The 20082-nt window shown below is 48.8% G+C and overlaps 1 protein-coding gene and 1 long non-coding RNA gene across 4 annotated transcripts in view; one reads left to right on the top strand and one right to left on the bottom strand.

The window, feature by feature from the left end:
* MGMT (O-6-methylguanine-DNA methyltransferase) overlaps positions 1-20082 on the top strand; it is a 302941-nt gene that overhangs the window by 231414 nt on the left and 51445 nt on the right. The gene's annotated exons all lie outside the window — the stretch shown is intronic.
* Positions 8745-13106, bottom strand: LOC308624215. Of its 2 annotated transcripts, none has more exons than XR_014016950.1 (4): positions 12998-13106; positions 10963-12110; positions 10196-10340; positions 8745-9139 (listed from the first exon to the last, which is right to left on the bottom strand). It is a non-coding gene; the product is annotated as an uncharacterized lncRNA (long non-coding RNA). The 2 variants fall into 2 exon arrangements; XR_014016951.1 differs by having other exon boundaries at positions 10963-11920.

The raw sequence follows: 20082 nt of genomic DNA, 5'->3' as shown, positions 1-20082 counted from the left end.
GCGAGCCTGGCCAGGATGCTGAGCGCGTGCTTCTTGAATGACGTGTGGGCCTGGCCCAGCTTCCTTTGCTGGGCGGGACCCAACGGGGGGCTTTGTAGCTGTGACGCACAGGGGCTGCCAGCGCTGGGCTGTGATGCTGCCCTGGGTGTGCGGGGCCTGGAGGATGGTGAGTGTCACCTCCAGGCCCCTCAGGCCCGAGGGAGAGACTTTTAGCCAAACGAGCATCTCCCCTGGAAAAATTCATCTTTCAGTTGATAAATATCTTGAACCCTAAACTCTGTAAAAAACATAATCAAGCCCTCGGCCTCGGGGTGATAGCCACTCCATAACATTTTAATGACACCAATGGGGTAACATATTAGTTGAGTCAGCCGTGTGTGTGCATTATGTGTAGACCCAGTTCAAGGCGTGTGATTCTAAGCCATAACTGACTATTTAAAGTCACCTTAAAGAGAAGCGTTACATTCTTAGTATAAAGGAAGTGTTATTTGTAAGATTATAAGATTTTATTTTAAGCTCTCACAAATAAGCAGCAGTTCAGATCAATGTGTTTTGTAGGAAACTAGTTTGATTAAATTTCACACTATGATGTGTCTGTTACCCAAACTTTATGACATTCTTGTATACCTTGTGGGTTCATTGAAACAAAGATGTGGGAAAAGCTGGGTTGGACCAAACTGGAGGTGCTCCTGTACTGCAGGACTTCTTAGGCCCAAGTGTGCTGGCCTGCAGGTGAGGGGTGTGCGGCGTTTCCCCGTATGTTTAACCAAGGGGCGCTTTTCTTCTTCCTGAGCAGTCTGTGTGACTCCGGGGGACCTGCGGAACACAGCTTGAGAAATGCCAGTATAGTTCAGTGGAAATGTGTAATTAAGGAAAAATGAAATAGTTATAAAATGTTTCTGTGAAGAGTACAGCCCCGTGAATGTTGAATGTCCTGAGTGTGGTACAGGGTGCGCTTCTGGACCTTTGAAACTGGGACATGCTGTGGTGGATCTTAACGTGGTCAGTAAGCATATCCAACCCCGACTTCCCTCCTCAGAGGAAAGGGGTTATCTCCACGTAGGTGCATCCGTCCTTGGCCCGATGTCAGTGAAACAGGAGGAACGGCCAGGTACAAACCTGATGCCTTCTCTGCAGGTTACAGTCAGTGCTGTGTTTACCAGACAACATGTCACTCTTATAGTTACAGAAGGCATGCCTGCGTACTTCCTGGGAATATGAAAATGTCACCAAATTAGGGGCTTCCCTGGTGGCGCAGTGGTTGAGAGTCCGCCTGCCGATGCAGGGGACACGGGTTCGTGCCCCGGTCCGGGAAGATCCCACATGCCTCGGAGCAGCTGGGCCCGTGAGCCATGGCCGTTGAGCCTGCGCGTCTGGAGCCTGTGCTCCACAACGGGAGGGGCCACAACAGTGAGAGGCCCGCGTACTGCAAAAAAAAAAAAAGAAAAGTCACAAAATTAAAAGTAATTTTTCTGGAATTACTATAAGTGAACAGATCATATCACCTCCATTATGCCATTCTGGTCCTGTAGTTTCCACGTACAGGCTGGGACGTGTCTTTGCCTTAGAGAGGAGGCGGCCGGAGCTGCAGGCTGGGGCTCAGTAGCAGACCCTGTGCACTTTTCTCATTCACATCCTATCAATTTGTGACAGCGATTACATGCTCTTGTTGTACAAGCAGTAGGGCTTTCTAACTTGGCATTATGACTTGTAGACTTTCTGAGAATTTTCATTAAAAGTCGCGAATCGTACAAGCTGAGGAAAGCCGAGACACGATTTAAAAGTCACTGGCACGTGGGCCGGCCTGAGTTCAGATTTCCTTTCCCGGGCGTGGTTTGGGGGGCCAGTAGCAGAGCGTGGTTGTGTCATAACGAAGCCGCCTCTCTAGGGCCACGGGAGTTTGCAGATACGGATGAAAGGAGAATCCTCTGCATTCAGAGACGTATCAGCGTTGAGACCTCCCGGTGCCGGGGGAAGGTGGGTTCACATACCTGTGTCCCAGGAGCCCCTTCTCCCCACTCTTTCCTTCCTCCCAAAGTGTTCCCCCCTCTTGGCTGCCTCGATGTTGCAGATAAGGACTCTCAGAGGTGTGTCTGGGGACCCATTTGTCCCAGGTGGAGCTCCAGGGGTAGGGCCGAGATGCCTTCTGGTCTCCAGGGCTGTGTTGACTTCCGTCCCAGGGCCTGGAGACTGTCTGGGGTCACCCTGCCCTTTCCGAGTGACGGCTCACAGCTGCACTGAGAATGCTTTTCTGCTACTGGGCCCAGGTTCCAGACAGTAGGATTCTCCTTGTCCTTTTCTTGGTGGCTTCTGTGTGTTCTGGCCTGTTACCCTGGGGACGCCAGGAGGTTTTCTTTCAAAGTGAGAGACGTTTGCTTGGGGAACTTGGCTAAGGATGTGGCTTTTCCGTGATGTGCAGACATTTCCCCTTTAAGAGTCAGCTCCAGGGCCTTGCCTTTGACAAGCGTCTTCCACTCGGGGCCTGCCTTGGCCAGGAAGACCTGTTTGCTCAGGTTGTTTTGACCGTTGAATTTTTCTTGGCTTATTTTTAATTTTTTCATATGCGTCCAGGGGAAATTCCCAAATCCTTGGTATAATTAGGGGCCTTTTGCCCACAGACGCCAGCCCTCCAGGGCAGGCCCCTCTCCTCAGGTATGTCTCAGGCTGTGGTCTGCACCCAGACAGCAAATGCCCTGTCCCAGAACATGGCACGCGCTCTTTCTTCCCTTCCCAGGATCTGGAACTCTGCCCACTTCTTCTCCCCGCCGAGCTCTCGATCCCTCAAGGATGTCCTTGCACATCTTCTCTGACACCCTCCCTGACCTCAGCCGCCTCTGTGACCCTGTGCACCTAGTCGTCTGCCGCACTGGGACACTTGTTTCCCCAGGGATCACACATGTCCCACACTTTACACATGCTTCCTGAGGGACTGTCAACAGATCATTGATTACCAGTTGGTATTGGTGATCTGCTTGGTACTTAGGAGGACACGGGAGCTTTATCCTGTATTTCCGTTGAAAAGGGTCCCCCTACCAGTGCTTCCTGGGTTGTTACCTAGCACTGGATCTTCATCCGTGTCCGTCCGTCTCCTGCACTAGACAGTGAGCACCACGGAGGCAGCGTTCTTACCAGGTGGGTCTCCAGCTGTGGCCACGTCTCCTCGCCCCCTGCATGTGCATGTTAGTACTTACTTCATACATTTGCCCAACCGTGACATGTTAAGTATTTATTTGAGCTGGTCATGTGAATTATATTTCCAATACCATGATGATGTAGGGAGCATTTCTTACTTAAATGGAGTTTTCCCCAGTGTGCATGGGAAGCGTGCTGCATCACCCACCCCCAGAGGCAGACCTTCCCGTGGGGAGGGGTTCCCGGGGCCTCTGACAGTGGGTGCCGACAGGCTGCACAGTGACTGTTCAAGAGGTGCTGCCCATCTTGAAAACGTGTCAGAATAGGAATTCCAGAAAGATCAGAAATCCGTATTCCTTTTAAAAATTCTGTTCCTAAACATTTGCACTGCAAGAGACCCCGTGAGAAGAGGATGTGACAAAAGTCTACTCTTCAGAACCTATAAAGAACTCTCTAAACTCAGCAAAAAGAAAATAAACATTCCAACTAGAAACTGGGCCAGACACTTCACCGAGGAGGATATGAGTTTGGCAATAAGCGCATGAAAAGATGCTCATTAGACAATAGGGAGATGCAGATTAAAGTCAGTGAGAGACCACTGCACACCTGCAGCCACCCTGGCAAACAGCATGGCGGTTCCTTACGAAGTCGAGTGCACAGTTTCCATGTGGCCCAGCAGTTGCACTCCTGGTCGTATACCCTAGAGAAAGGAAAACTTATGTCCACACAAAATCTGCACACAAACATTCAAAGTAGCTTTATCTGTAATGGCGCCAAATTGGGAACAACTCAATGTTTTTTCAAAGGTGAATGAAGAAATAAACTGGGTCCACCCACACAGTGGGCACTTACCAATGAAAGCAATAAGTTGGACACACGACACGCCGTGGATGCCCCCAAGGGCCTTATGCTGAGTGAAGAAAGCCAGCCCCAAAAAGTGTGATTTTGTTTCTGTAACACTCTTGAAATGACAGGCTTGCCCTGACACTGAGAGCAGGCCTGTGGTTGTCCAGGACCAACCAGGACTCGGGGGAGGTGTGACCGTAGGCAGCAGTGGGGGCGTGGCATGGGTGATGTGCGGTGTCCTCCTTGGGGTTGTGGGTATATGAGTCCAAACGTGTAATAAAATTGCGTTAAAGAAACATAAAAAACTATTTTAAAACTCCCTAAAAGATAAAAATTTAAATTTATAAAACAAGTAAAAGCTAGCGACATCCGAACAAGATACGTAGTTTAGTTACCAGTGTTGCGCCAATGTCAACTTCCTGGTTTTGACAACACACTATGATTTCTTGCAGGTGTCAGTGAGGAAAGCTGAGTGAGGGGTACTTGGGAACTCTCTTCACCACCTTGGCAATTTCTTGTGAATCTCAAATTATTTCAAGATAATTTTATTTTAAGCTGTTCCTACTACATACCAGTTTTTAAAAGAGAAGATGGACTGGAGGGTTGGGAATGGTGCTCGCTTTGCTGCAGTGAGTCTCAGAAACGAGAGTTTTCCTGTGTAGATGTCGGGGGGACAGAGCCATTCTTGGAATGAAAGCAGGTCCCAAAGCTGAAAAGGATTGAGAGAAGAAAGAAGCTCTTAGGCTAGAAAATGCTGCTCATTTGATTCTTCGGATTAGCCTCATTACCTTGTGTTTTAGTTTTTAATGCCTTAGAAAACGGGCCCAGAACAGTCAAACAGAAAACGTCCAAGTGTGTGTTAGGCTTCCACACACACGAGAACTTTTAACAAAGCGCAGATAAGAAATATGGAAAACTTCTTCCTGACATGGATCGCATTTGAAAGTTCAGACTTTCTTAATTCAGTCTGTTATTGACAGTAATATATTTTAACTCAAGACCGTGTTCGTTCCGTGCACATGGACTTGGCTTGTGAAAGTGTTTGCAGTACACACTGACATTGGATCTCCTGTCATGGTGACTTAGACATAGGACAGCAGTGAATGATTCCTGCCAGTCAAGGAACTTTCACGAAACCCCGCTCGAATGGTAATCGCCTGCTCCTGTAATTGCTGTGGAAAAGGAAAATCCTCCAGAGAGTTTACATCTAATCATTTATTTATGAATCTGTAGATGGCAGTCTGCAGACTACGCGTCGGGGGTCAACTTTGTGCTCAAAACAGTCGCCTGGTGTTTACATTTCACAGTGTATTTTTTTAACAATACCTCCACCCCCGTGATCACAAAAGGACCCCACTTGCTGGTAGCTGCTCTGCGCCTTGTCCCATGGCCCCGCCACTTCATTACAGATGCCTCGGCAGAGGCCGTCCCCTCAGTATTAGCTGAAATGTGCCTGTTTTTCCATCTCATTAATTCAGTCTACATACAATTAATTTTTGCCTATTAATAAACCCCTTGGTGTTAGTGACAGCTATCTAAACCACTTCACCTAGCGTGGAAGAGAAAAGTGTGCTTGCCAATTTCTGCCCCTCCTCTGCATTTTTATTGTTGTATTTGTGGGTTGAAGGGTGTTGGTGCATAAATCAGCCATTGCAAGAAAGTGTAAACTGCCGAAGATTCTGGCTTTTGACTGGCTGATGGGGAAATTTGAAATATTAATCAGCTCCACTCGTACTGAGGATAGATAGAGAGATAGGGGAGCCATCCTAGCTTATTGGGGTCTCAGGCCACGGGGAAAGTTGTTGGAGCCTGTATGTGAGATAGATCAGCTTTCTTTTTCTACAAATCGAAATCCTCACCTAATTTGGACGCCTCTCAGAGGACATCTGTGTGTTCTCAAATTTCATAATTCTTTTTAAAAAATTAAATCTATGAATGCAAACAGGTGGTTATACACGTGATAACTGTTCCTACTGATCATATTCAAAAAGCAAAGGAAGATACCAAAACTCAGAACAGAGCCTTGAAATTGAGAGGAAGCACCACCTCTTTTGGGGACTTCAGCGGGGAAGTGGGAAATTCCCCACAGCCTTGGTCGTGCTCTTCTCTCTTATCCCCCTCGTCAGGGACAGGTCTCTTCCACGAGTGAACTTTCCTCAGTTCAGCACCGCCGGCAAGGAGGAAATGCACAGTCCTGCCCAGGTGTTAGGAATCTTAGATTTCTGGCACGGATTTGGAAAAAGCGCAGTTACCCGATGTGGAGCTGCTGGAGTGCCTGGATTCTCTCTAAGGGCTTCGCATTGTGGGTAAGAAGCTAGAGTTCCGTGGCAGGCCTGAGTAGCTGATGAAATTGTCCATGGGAAAAGCTTAGAGTGCCTGTCCTGGTAAATCCGTAACAGTGACATCACATGGGGGTTTCCAGATCATTCTGTGAGTGTTAGCCAGTGTCCTTGGTCAGCTACATTCGATGCGCATGATTGACTGAAAGTCAGATAAACGATGCAATTTGCTGATTTTCAAACATGCCAAATGTATTAAATATCAATTGTAATGGTTAACAAGTATATTTAATAGGGACGTATAATGGCTTTAATGAGACTGTTGAGTTTTGTTACTGAAGATCGAAGACAGAATCTTGTTGGAAGCTTCCTGACCAGCGATGGGCAGCCTTGCCAAGTCCCAGCAGCTGGCGTGAGCCACCAGAAGGGCCAGTCCTGCCCTGCACTCCTTGTGTGACACCTTTTGACAGCTTCCCGTGCTCTGAGGACAAAGATGACACTTGTTCCTCAAGGCCTGCCGGCCCCACTCGCCGTCTCTCCTCCTGGATTGCCACCCCTGGGGCCTTGGTGGTGGGTGCTGGTCTTCCTGTGTGGGCTCCTCCCCCGGGGCCCTTTCCCCGTTTAGCCGGTTGTGCTTTCCGTGACAGAATGGTTCAGCACAGGGCTTTGTTAAATAGCTTTTGCACAGGGAGTGAATAGGCTTATGCTAGGTGTTTTCAGAACACCTAGTGCTTTGAGCTCATTCAGAGCAAGTCACATAAATAGCACCAAATCATTACAGGAAGTCTCATGAGGAAACCATTAGTTAGTCCGCTTTTGAGACGAGCAGGTGAACCTCACAGAAAGTGAAATATCTTCCATTTTTGTGATGAATTGTCTACATGTGCAGATATGTGTTTCTAAATAATTGAATAAGAAGTGTGTTTAATTCTATTTTTATTTATGAAGTACAGTATTTAATTATTCCCTAGGTTTCCAGATTGGCCAATAAACCTTCTCTCCCCCCTCGCCCTTGATCATTCTTAAGTTTAAGACAGTGCACAGGGCTTCCCTGGTGGCACAGTGGTTGAGAGTCCGCCTGCTGATGCAGGGGACACGGGTTCGTGCCCCGGTCCGGGAAGATCCCACATGCCGCGGAGTGGCTGGGCCCGTGAGCCACGGCCGCTAAGCCTGCGCGTCCGGAGCCTGTGCTCTGCAACGGGAGAGGCCACAACAGTGAGAGACCCGCGTACCACCAAAAAAAAAAAAAAAAAGACAGCGCACAGTGGCAGATGCGCTCAGCAGCCGTCCGTCAGCCTAGTTCATGCCACTTTTTAATGTCAGTTATAAAGACAGTTACTCCTCTGGCTTCAGAAGTTTATTTAAGTCTCTGAGAAGATTGGTGGCTCTTCAGACTTAATGTCTGAAGCAATAGAAACAGACAGACGTCAGGAGGCACTGGTGTCTGCTGGATAAGGGAGCCCATGCCGTTCTTCTAAAAGTAGAAGTGTTTGCTGCCGTTAATAAATTGAGTCAGGGAAAAAAAACAACAGCAACAACACAGGGATCTCTAACTCAACATCGTCTTCCAAGGTACCATGAAGATGGACCTGGAGGATGATTAACATGAATAGGAAAGACGACAGTAGGCTTTGTCTTTGATACCACGTTGAGGGGCTCTCCCTGTCCTGGTTGTTGGTTTCTCTCTGCCAGGTCATGTGAGATGCCCTGAGCCAGTGATCTTCCAGGAAACCCCAGGAATGGCTTTGAAGGGTGTGATGACGGGGGACCCAGGAAGAAGTGGCTCCAGGCGGATGCTGGGGTCTCCTGTACACCCGATCTGGGCGGAGCCGGGGGCATTTCTCTGAGGATCTGCCTCCTGAGAAGGAAGGCGTGACTAAATGTGGACCTGCCCAAGGCACGCAGCTTCCCCCGCTCCTTGCTTGGCTGGTAGAGGAAGTTGTGGGCTGCCTGAGGGTCGGGCTGTATTTTCCTCATGTTTGCATCCCCTTTTCCACTGGTATAGTGAGCCACAGAAGATATAGTACATACTCGACACCTTGACGCCTGTTGACGCACTGAAAATCGTGACACCATCATTGCCCTTGAGAGCAATGAGGAAGAGAACCGTTGACTTGGAAGAGGGAGGGTTTGTTCAGACATCAGCCTCAAGGAGCATCCCTCATTTCCTCGAAGCTGGGGAGTGCACCGGTCATGTGTTAGGACGTGGTTTTGTGGCGGGGGGGGTTGTTTTTCGGGGGTTTTTTGGTTTTTGTTTTTTTTTTTTCAGAAAAAGCATGTTTCTTTTTGATCCTTTGTTTCTTAATATCTTCAACAGAGTGACCCATTTCTAGTGTATGTATTTTATTTCATTTTTTTCCTCATGAAATATTTCAGTGAAAATGGCAAGCCAGATAGTTTGCAGTTTTTCGAAGCCTAGAAGTTGAGCTCTAGACCCAACTGCTGCTAGGGTTTCTGGTTTGATTCTTGGAAACTGGAGTTAGTTTTCTATTCACGTGCGTACTGATGTACTAGGAGTGAGGGGACATGGGGACCAAGAAGAGGACAGCTGCTCAAGAGTTAATATTTATTTTCAGTTCCGACTTAAGTCTTTAAAATGTTTAAAGAGGAAAGCAGAATGGTGGAGCAGGTCTGTTGATTAACACAAGCATACACCCCCTTTTCTGTGCTCCTTTTTTCTGTTTTCCTGGGTGGTTAGGCCAGCTCTTCTGAAGACATTGGGCACCCAGGCAGAGGGCCAGTTCTCTGGGAAGAGCTGGGAAGGCTCTTAGCTGCGCCCTGGTCACACGCTGATCAGCCCAGCCGAGAGTCGACAGGCGTGCTCTCAGTCGCCTTGTGCTGTGTGCACAACTTCAGATCCTTGGCTTCCAGTGATTTCTGTGCTGGACCAGCAACGCCCAGGAGAGAAGAGATGATGACAGGTCAGATAAATCTGAAACAGCGTAATATATGATTGGTCATACAGAGTATATAGATGTAGGAGTACTAAAACTGAGTCTCTCTGAAAGTAGTGAACTCATCCAGATAGGTCTTAAATCCATGAAAGTCTATTGAATCTTAGGCTCTGGGTGGAACCAAAAGCTGAAAAACATGAAATTCCCCTTCTGTGCCTTGGATCTGGTTCAGAAAACTGTTTGTTAGATTTTCAAGTTTTGATCAAGACAAAGACATGCAGTAGCAGCACAATTTAAAACTTTGCAAGTTTGTATCATGTATTTGCACGTGTCTTAACCAGTTTGGCTTAAGAAGTTCAATTATTACGCCTTCTAGAGAATGCATGATCAAGTTGATGGAAAACACAAAAAAATCTTAGCAGGAGTACAATAAGGCAATAGAATATATCAAAAGTAGTTATATTTACTCTGAAAGTAAATCCTAAATCACTTTCCAGCGCATTCAGTACAATCTCTTTGCCCTGACTTTCCCTTACCTTGAAATTTTCCCTTACTCCTTAACAATTCACCAAACGTTATGAGTGTTTCACAAAAGGCACTGAAGTGTCAGTTGCTGTGAGTGATACAGAGATGCCCGAACATGTGGGTGTGTCTGTGGAAGTCATCAGACCAGTCCACGTAGACCTAACAGCTTGAGAAGCCAGGCGCTGAGTGTGCAAAGGTGAAGGGTGGTCTGAGAGGGGCCTGTGGACGCAGGAGAGCCAGAGCGGCCCCTGCCCGCAGGAACTGTTCCCTGGGCCGAGGTCAGCTCCAGGCGCAGGGACTGGAGGGGGAAGGCCCAGCACAGAACGGGGCAGGGCAGCGGCCAGACTGGGCTCCCCAGGGCTCCCCCCAGGGGAGGACCTGAGTCAGGGCCAGGCTGTGAGGGCTCTGACCAGCACCAGATGTGCAGCTGGGACCTGATTGTGTTTGCGTGATGAGGAGGCAGGAAAGACCGTGAGCGGGATGGCGACGGGCACCAGGCAGGGTTTGGGGAAGGTTTACCTGACTTTGGCAGGTTCTCTGGATGGGAGCCGAGTGTGGAGAATCCAGTTCAGAGGCCGCGGTCGTTGTCCAGGATGCAGCGGGAACTGAGTGGAGCGGTGACAGGAGGGAGGGGAGACAAGCCGTGTGTCCAGGGGTTTCCAACCTGGTGGCGGTAGGAAAGTCAGAAGGTGTTACAGGCCGAGAGGAGGGGCCGATGAAGCGTGTGGCGGAGGGCCCGGGAGAGGGGACAGCGCTGAGAGGGACGCGTGGACCTCGGGCGCCAAGGCCAGAGGCCGAGGCCGGAGCGCCCAAGAGAGGGTGCTGGCTCTGGGCTCTGATCGTGGGAGCGCACGGCGGCCTTGGAGGGGGCAGTGTCCACGGCTGCGGTTTTCAGGTGAGATCGTGGAGGAGCAAGCAGAGAAGTGTGAGAACCAAAGGGAGGCGGGTGACGAGCCACAGGCCGAGGGCCTGTAGGGGGGGCTCGGGGAGCTCTCCTCCAGGGGAGGCCCCCCCAGGAGCGTCGGGTCAGGGACTGGTGCGCACGGGGAGAGAGGGCGGGGCCTGTGCTTCTCCCAGTTTGTGGAAAGACTTCCCCTGAGGACGTGTTTGTTCAGGTGCCTTTGTGACTGAAGACGTCGCACCAGGCTCGAGAGGCCAGCGCTCAGCTCGGGTCAGGGCTTTGGGTTTGAGCCCCTCCTCTGCCGCTCCTCAGCCGTGTGGCCGGGATGGTGTTAATCTTTTCAGCACTGGTTTCCGCCTCAGTAAAACCAGAATCCAGATCTCACCTCGTATCTTGTGATGAGGGTAAACGGGGTTAGTGCAGGCAGAGCGCCGAGCACGACGCCCAGTACGCAGCCAGCGCTCAGCAGACATCAGCCGCGGTGCCAGGAACCTCTGCATCCCCGCCCAGACCAGCACCTCCGAGATCCACACGGGCCAGCTAGTTGGATGCAGAGTCCACAGAGGAGACCCCACTTAGCTAGGGGTCGAATTAGGGTTTGAAGAGGGATGTGAGTCTGGAGGCCGTGCACGTGGGAGGGGCCGTGTGGCGAGGTGGGGATCCGCCTGGAGAGGCGGGGCAAAGGCGCGGCAGCCCCGCGCGACGTGTGTAGGCCAGGGTCCGCCGGCGCCGGCACCCGGTGTGCAGGGCCAGGCGGTTTGCATCTTCGGCCGCGCGGCCCGACAGCCTCTGCCACAGCTCTGCCCTTGTGCAGGTGGAGAAATGGGCCTCCTGGGCTCCGATACAGCCTCCCTGACTGGAGTAGCCGTGGGAGCCGTGCCGACCATGGGGATCTTGAAAATTCTACATGGGGCCAGATGTGAGCCCAGTGATGTCTCCAAGTGCTGGGTGACTGCTGGCAAGGAGATGCTGTGGACAGCAGCTGCTATACCGGCCCAGCATGAACGTGGGGTTGAGGGCCTGAGCTGAGGGCCTTGCGGTGGACGGACCCGTAGCGTTACATTCTGAGCGTGAAAATGTCCAGGAGCGGCTAAACGGTGATGTTAGTTCCTGTGTAAATGGAGGTGGCCTCTCCTGGGAGAACGTTGGGGATCCCAGATTTCCTTGTTGCTGTCCGCCCGTTGTTCCCAGTATGGCAGTGCTGCAGCACCCCGGTAGGTTACCTGGAGTGAACCGACTCTGGCAGAGCAGGCAGGAGTAAGTTTCACCCAGTCTTCACTACCCAGAAATCAATACAGGTAATCGCAAGGCAGTATCCACATGCCAGTGAAAACCAGAGTTTCCTGTAAGGAAAACCAGAGTTTCCTGTAACATCTAGTTTCTGATAGGTTGTTTTTGTACCTGCACCTCTCCACTGGTCTCCTGGCAGACTTGGGAGGAGAAGGGAGGATGGGGGCAAGCACAGAGCAGCCCTGGTCTTGACCTTGCTCCTCCGGGGGTGGGCGGGGCGAGGGTGCTCCACTTCCAGGGAATCTGTGAGTTCATGAGATGTTTACGTTTATGCTTTCATTGCAGTTAAAATCTTTACGAATAAACATCTTACTATTTATAAAAGTAAAACGCTGCTTCTGTAGTACTTCACAATTGAAAGACATTTTCACATAACAAGACTTTCCTTTTTTAAGTTAACTGTTTCGCAAACTACAGTTTTCTTGAGCATCTGAGACTCCTTTTCAAAGGGTCTCAGAATGACTCAAGCCTGAGACATATCGAAGCCAAACAGAATTAAAGTTGGACTGGGGCGCTAGGGCCTTTGCGGGCGGCGTTCTCACCAGAGCCACCATAAGCGGTGAGGGAGGCCCGGGCCAGGGAGAGGGCTGAGGACTTGGGAGCAGAAAAGAGAAGAGAGACTCCAGAGCAGGGACGGTGCCTTGTGGTCCTGGTTGGCACAAGTACGTGGCCCAGGGCCCACAGTCTGACCTTGGGGACTGGGTGGTCCCGAGTGGGGCGCAGAGAGAGGACATGCTGGGGGGAGGGGAGAGGAGCACGGGACCTGCAGGCTCCTGCCTGAACCATCTCGTCTCTTTCTCCCCCCCCACCTTCTCAAGCTCAAGGTGACGGCAGCAGGGGTCAAATCAAGGCTTGGCACTCTCGGAGGTGCTATCGCTGGCTGCGGGGTGTGCGCACAGGGCCTCTTCCCTTGTCCTGGCTGTCAGAGAACACCTGTACATAAGTGCTGCCTGTTTTTTGCTGCAAACCCTGTGACACCCCCTCCCTCTTCCCCTGGGAGGGCTGTGAACCGGGTCCAGGCACAGAGCTCATGGTCCACAGACCCGCCTGCCTGCAAGTGTGACAGCCCCCAGAGGCCTGTATTGATTTTTACGAGGAGGAAAAAGGCAAATAAAATGGGACTCTCCAACCTGCTTTGAGTAGAAATTGGTGCTTCCGAAAGGGAATGTTAATTGGCCGGCTTTGCAGCTAACCTGTCCGTCCTCGCTCTCCGCCCGCCTCTGCTCATTCTTTTCAGGCCTCGCCCCGCCCCGGTTACACTACTTCCTGCCCTTGAACGTAATTGAGTTCTTTGCTGGTAGACCTGTGATTGGAAGACCTCAGGGTGTTGCTAAACTCAGTTTGAGCACCCTGAAAGGGAGACAAAAGATGCCGGGAGAGGCGCCAGCTCGAGGAAGAAAGGGGCGGCGGGAAGTGGCATCTGCGCTCGTGTTCAGAATGATGTCATCCTTCAGGTTGACAATCCCGATTTCCAGGGCCAGTGACAATACTTGTTGAAGACGTACCAATGTTTTCTGCTTCTTGTAATCTATCTTGCAAATATTAGTATTCTGGAAGAAGAATTTATTTTAATAATGTGACTTTTAGTTATTTTCTGTAGTTAATGTTGTTTTATTACTCTGAATCCTTGCCAGGAAGCTCATTTTAAGAGTTCAATTCAAAATTAAATATGACCTCAGAGTTTTAAAATACAATTACTTTAACTGTCCATTTAATAGTTGCTTAAGATTTTTTTGGCCACTAATGTATAGTCAATATGCTTGTCTGATATTAAATACGGTGTTTCCAGCTATGCTCACCAGCTAACATGCTCCAGCTGCACCAATAAACAGGCGAAGCGAAGGCCCTCTGAGAAAGGAGCTACAGAAAGTTGTTCCCAAATGAAACTGCAGTATTGTCTTATATCATGAACTATGCTTTTCTTTTAAAACTTCACTGTGTTTGATAATAGAGAACTACCTACTATTTATTTAGAACTGTACAAACCAGTCTACTCGACAGGTAATTTAGGGGCAGGATTATTTATTAAGCCCAGTACTCACGTTAATGGGACTAAACCCCATGGAGGTCAGTCGCCATGTAATACATGCCTTTTGGAAAGAAAAGAGTAGTGTCTTCAGGACATTTAGTTATTATTTTAGCATTAAAATTAAGACATATTCCATTACTGAGATTAAAAATCATTTTTTTTCCTGAACCGCATCATGACAAAGTAGACTTGGAGCTGTGTGGAGAGACCAGTTTTCGAAACCACATTGGGGTGGGCAGTACGTTTTTAGCCCTGTTACTACCAAAGGTGTTATTTCTCCAGTGTGGGCTCACGGGAGGAGGGAAGCCATTCCCTCACAAAGATAAGGAATCAAAAACTGCTTGCGCACATGAAAGGATGCTCAACATCACTAATCACAGTGAGGTATCACCTCACACCGGTCAGAATGGCCATCATCAAAAAATCTACAAACAATAAATGCTGGAGACAGTGTGGAGAAAAGGGAACCCTCTTGCACTGTTGGTGGGAATGTAAATTGATACAGCCACTATGTAGAACAGTATGGAGGTTCCTTAAAAAATTAAAAATAGAACTACCATACGACCCGGGAGTCCCACTACTGGGCATATACCCTGAGAAAACCATAATTCAAAAAGACACATGCACCCCAGTGTTCATTGCAACACTATTTACGATAGCCAGGACATGGAAGCAACCTCAGTGTCCATCGACAGATGAATGGATAAAGAAGATGTGGCACATATATACAATGGAATGTTACTCAGCCATAAAAAGAAACAAAATTGAGTTATTTGTAGTGCGGTGAGTGGACCTAGAGTCTGCCCTACAGAGTGAAGTAAGTCAGAAAGAGAAAAACAAATACCACATGCTAACACATATATATGGAATCTAAAAAAAAGAAGAAGTGGTTCTGAAGAACCTAGGGGCAGGACAGGAATAAAGACACAGACCTACTAGAGAATGGACTTGAGGACACAGGGAGGGGGAAGGGGAAGCTGGGACGAAGTGAGAGAGTGGCATGGACATATATACACTACCGAACGTAAAATAGATAGCTAGTGGGAAGCAGCCGCATCGCACAGGGAGATCAGCTCGGTGCTCTGTGACCACCTAGAGGGGTGGGATAGGGAGGGTGGGAGGGAGACGCAAGAGGGAGGGGATATGGGGATATAGGTATACGTATAGATGATTCACTTTGTTATAAAGCAGCAACTAACACAACAGTGTAAAGCAATTACGCTCCAATAAAGATGTTAAAAAAAAGAAAACTGCTTGCGGTGGGAGACGGCGGGATGGTGACTGAGGGGCTCAGAGCAGCGGCTGCACGGCCCTGGCCCCAGCTCGGCCCCCTTCTCCGTCACGCACTCTGCCTCTGAGACTCTGCCCCTTGGCCCAGCACACATCCGAGAACTCCCGGTGGGCCTGGGAGGGGCACTCATGGTCCTGCTTCCTGCTCCTGGTCGGACGGTTTGCCTCCACCGCGGACGGGAAGGCAGAGCCTGCGGGAACGTCTGCTGGGCCCTCTGTGTGCCACGCGGCGGGTTGGGTGTGTCTCCCCACCTCCTCGTGGAAGCCTGGGAAACCTAAGGGAGGAGCAAGGGTGCAGCGTGATCAGCTTTGACACCGCGTGTGGAAGGGGCAGGGCTGGGCGGGCGGTCGCCGGGGCTCAGCAGGCTGACGTGCGGTCATGGAATGAAGAGAAGGCTCAAGTATTGGCTGTTTAAATTCATTTTTCTTTGGTTTCATCTCAGTATGCCATTGATTGCCTTATATCTGGAGTGGAAATGGAAGAGCCACTTAGTTTTATGTCTTCAAATCTGAAACGCTTCCAGGGTTTGACTGTGGAGTCCTGTCAAACTGAGCAAAATCCGATGCGAGGCCTGTTCCCTGGGCTTTAACAGACTTTGTTACTCGGCAGTCTGCTACACAATCTGAAAAGGCAGAGAAGTGTGACTTTCACTGTCTAGAAAATCTTTGTGGGTCCCCCCCCCCACCCAAGGGAATGGTTTTCAGCAAATTCATTGGAAAAATGGAATCTGAAATGCAGGTGTTTTTCAGTGCACGTGCTGTGGTGGCACCACTGCAGCTTGTTTACACATCCATCCAGGAGGCAGGTGCTGAGCACCAAGCAAGTGCCAGCCAGGACTCCGGGGCTCGAGGCGGAGTTGGGACCAGCTCCACGACAGTGCAGGGCCTTCACTCAGACACGCGCAGCAGCCTTGGAGGAGAGCTCGTCCAACGTCTCCGTGCAGCCCAGGCCCACTCCTGCCTTAGCACAGGGCCTGCCTTGCTGGTTTGCCAGACCACCTGGGACGCTGCCTTGATCACACTGGGCTTTGCTTCTGGAGCATGAGGATGGGGGGTGATGGGCTGGGAACATTCTAAGACTTAGGCCTCTTACCTGTGTAAAGGAACACTGACTGTGTGCTGTGTGGACTGGTCATTGAGGCATTTAAACAGAAGCCTGGCCTGCCTTTAAGGATGAGGAGCAGCAATGCCAGTGGCCACTGTCTAAGAGCCTGAGACCCTGCTGTGTGGGCACCTAGTGTCTCTTCTCGGAAGCATCTAGAATATAGCAGAACCAGATTCAACACTGAGATCCCCATTGTCTTTGAATGATAGGGCAGTGGGCCTAGATTGTAGTCCTGGGGTTCAGAGAGAAGTTAACAGAAGTTACCTAAAAATGAAAGAATAAATCCAAATGCTATGTAGTGCATATGCTGTCAAGAGTAGAGTATGTGAACGTATGGGCTTGTCAGGATTAGAGGGACCGTTTGTTTCCATTTCAGAGGGACGAGCAAGAGTACTTCGATTTCATGGAGATGGTCCAGATTAAGGTCTTTGGAATCAAACAGACTTTAATTCAAATCCTGGTTCCATCCCTTATGCATCGATTAGTTGTTATTACATAACCTCTGGGCCTCAGTGTCCTCTTCTAGAACATAGAGATAATAATGCCTCCTCAGGGGTTATTGGGAGAAATAAACATAGGACAGTCTTTAATTCTATGCGTGGCACACGGTCGGCAGTCAGTAAGTAGCAGCTACAAAATTTTATACAAGGGTTTACCTTGGGTCATTTCCATACAGTTGGTCCTCAACTCAGTGGCTCCATCCTTTCCAAAGTGCCATGTTGTATAATGAAGGTGTGGTGCTGAGCAATAACTGTGGCTGACCTCAACTGTGTTATTGAGAGAGAGAGAGTCAGGATATGAAATTGCGTGATAGAAAACCCAGGCATCTTTTACCCACCTGACTACGTGCCCTGAGATTTCCCATCCTCGTGCTGTTTACTTTTTCTCTTAACCCTTGTTGTAGAGAGCAGAGACCCTCCGACTGATATTTCAGTTCGTCTGCGTCCCTAAAATCCTGTGTCCCAGAGCAGGCCCTTTTCTTCTCTTTCCTGAGGCGTCCGTGCGTGACTTTGCTGGCAGGAGCACCCTGTAGCATGTAATGACCTTCCACAGTGTCGTCCTCTCCTGGGGCACAGGCATTGGTTTCCTCACCTTGGCCAGTGACCCCTCTCTGCGTCTCCCAAGCCCACGGTGGCACACGGCCTACGCAGAGCGGAGCAAGGCCACACAGAGTCTTTGAGGGCATCAGAGGGGCAGCCGTGGAGGGTGTACAGGTTGGCCTGGCAGCGCGAGACCTGACTGTGGAGGACGCTGGCAACAGGTGGCCACAGCTCGGGGTCACATGCATTGCAGCGTTAGCTTGAAAGACGCTCTCGGTTGACCAGATGCCCCCACCTGACATCTGCATCCTAAGATGAGACATTTGTAACTCTTATTCGTGGACTGATTGCTTCTGTGTTCTTCTTTTCTGGGAGAAGGGAGCAGAAGGGTTGAATAATGCGAAGGTACCTCACCCCAGAATCCTTTGGGAAGAAGTACTCTTGAGGGAGTCTCACGAATTTGATGAGACTGATGGAATGACACTGTAAACATTTCATGTTTTTACAGATATTTTTCAACAAATGAACTAAATGCTTGACAGAATTGTAATAAATCTGCTTAAGCAGCAATATGATTAGGGTTTTCTATTCCATTTTTATGTTAGCTATTATTTCTTTTTAAAACTATTTCATTGCCAACATGTAAGCGTTTTACTTGTTAGAAGCTAAGTTAAGCCGGGAAAGAGGAATATACCTCTCGTGTGTGTGGCACGTTCAAAAATCTTCTTTGTTCACTGCTTCAGTGGTGCACGTAAGTGCAGCATGGACATAAGGCCGTTTGAACTCTGTCTTTGCCACATTTACAGTATTAATAACAGCATTTCTAGCAGTTGTCACAACAAGTAAAAGAGCGTCACTCCAGGCTGTCTTTGGGGGCCAAACTGAGACTGGATGCACGCGCATTTAATAAATTGTAGTCTCAAGTAGTCATGTTTGTAAATAATTAGTTTCAGTGAAAGAATAAGTTAGCATATTGTATGCATCTAATGTTGCAAATGTACATACAGCAAACTTTGCTATTAATCAACAGTCAAGCGCTGCAAGTGGGTCTCATACATAATGAATTGTGCTTAAACCTCATGGGTTTCTTGATAGAAAAATAAAAGAAAACACAAGTGTCGTAAGCTTTTGAATAAAATTTAACTCGATTGCTCTGCATCCTGTAATTGTTTTGGAATCATTAGGGACCTGATAATTCATCTATAGTTTTGGGGTGTTTTTATCTTCATCTGTCAAATAGTAGAGATTTTTAATGATATGTTCAAGTGTTGATAAAATACAGTTTTCCTTCTAACAACTTGAACATTTAGGGGAGAAAGTAGATAGGCTTTTGTAAGTCATTCTTGTCTGCCAAGTATACTGTTTAAATTGTCTCTCAAAAATATGTTTTATTATTGCTGATGTATTTTAAAGGAGCAGTTACTTTTAAAAAAAGAACAAACATACGGTTCTTACGATGTGTACCTTATATGGGGAGGAGTTGAAAACTTACATACAGTTTTCTCTGTGTTCTTGGTGGATGTTTTAAAATACCACAGCGAATTCCTCGGTAGTCTTGCTTGGGTTCTGACATTAATTTGAGCCCCAGATTTTGAGGGTTTAGGATGCCCATTGAAAGCTGAGACCCAGTTTAAACAATGTACCTATGGCCACCCTGACAGTGAGTAAACTGGGGCCCAGTTAAACTTTAAACTGCCTCTTCCTCCTCCTCTCATCGACCTTGGGACACGAGCCGTTGGTGGCCTGTGATAGGATCATAACTGTGGAGTTCATTTGTGGGGGAGGGTGTGATTGGGGGGCGGAAGGCATAAAGGCAGGGAGCAGGGTTTATGTTCCTCTTGCTACGAACCACACAGTAAAACCTCACCAAGGATTTGCTCAGCTGACGCTCGGAACTCCAGCTCACCCTCCTGTTGACTTCCCTGGAAGCTGGGAGTGTGCCGCCTTCGGCCTGTACTCCCTTTTGCATGTTCCTTTTGTACAGAAACATCTTTGAAAACAGACGCTAAAACCAAACACATGAAAGTCAGTTAATAAACTCATGTGTTACAAGTAGTAGGAGCTCTTGTCTCAGAGAATTAAAATCTACATATGTCTATCGTTTTTATACAAACTCAGGTATGTTGCTGATACTTTATGCATGTTTATTAGTGTTTTCCCTTTTTCTCACAGTTGACCACATGTTGCTCTTAGGATTGTGTGGGAAATCAGTACGCTAACGCATGAATCATTTAGAACAGCACGTGATAAACAGCAAACACTGCTGCCTGCATGGTCAGCAGCAGCAGGGAGGCTCCAGTTGTGTCCATAGATGAACCTCCACTGTCGCGCCTCCTCTTTTTCACCTGTGACTTAGTTGTATCATTTGACATCTGTGTTTCTTATTACTGGCATCAGCACTTGCTCCTTTTTCTACTCTGTGTCCTAATATAACTCTAGAATGTTCAAACCGCACAGACTCTGTCACACCCATGTGGTGTTATTGCCCAAACAGCTGCTGGCCACCAGGCAGTGTCACGGAACCATCACTTTCATTGTTCGTTCATCAGATGGCGAAGGCGTGTGAAAAGTCCCAGTCGGGCCGGGAAGGGCTCCTTCAGCACAACCATCAGGAGGGTGGTGGACACCTGTCTGTTTTGCCTTCACCTTCCCTGCCTGCACAGTTGGACTATAAACTCCAAGTCAGTACTCTTGCCAATAAGCCAGGTACTTAAAGGATCCTCAGGAAATGCTTGAATGGAATCAAACCAC

Source organism: Mesoplodon bidens, assembly GCF_964165515.1.
Source record: "Mesoplodon bidens genome assembly, chromosome: 1".
Taxonomy (NCBI): Eukaryota; Metazoa; Chordata; class Mammalia; order Artiodactyla; family Ziphiidae; genus Mesoplodon; species Mesoplodon bidens.
Note: the sequence above shows the minus strand (reverse complement) of the source record. Positions and strands in the feature narration are given on the sequence as shown.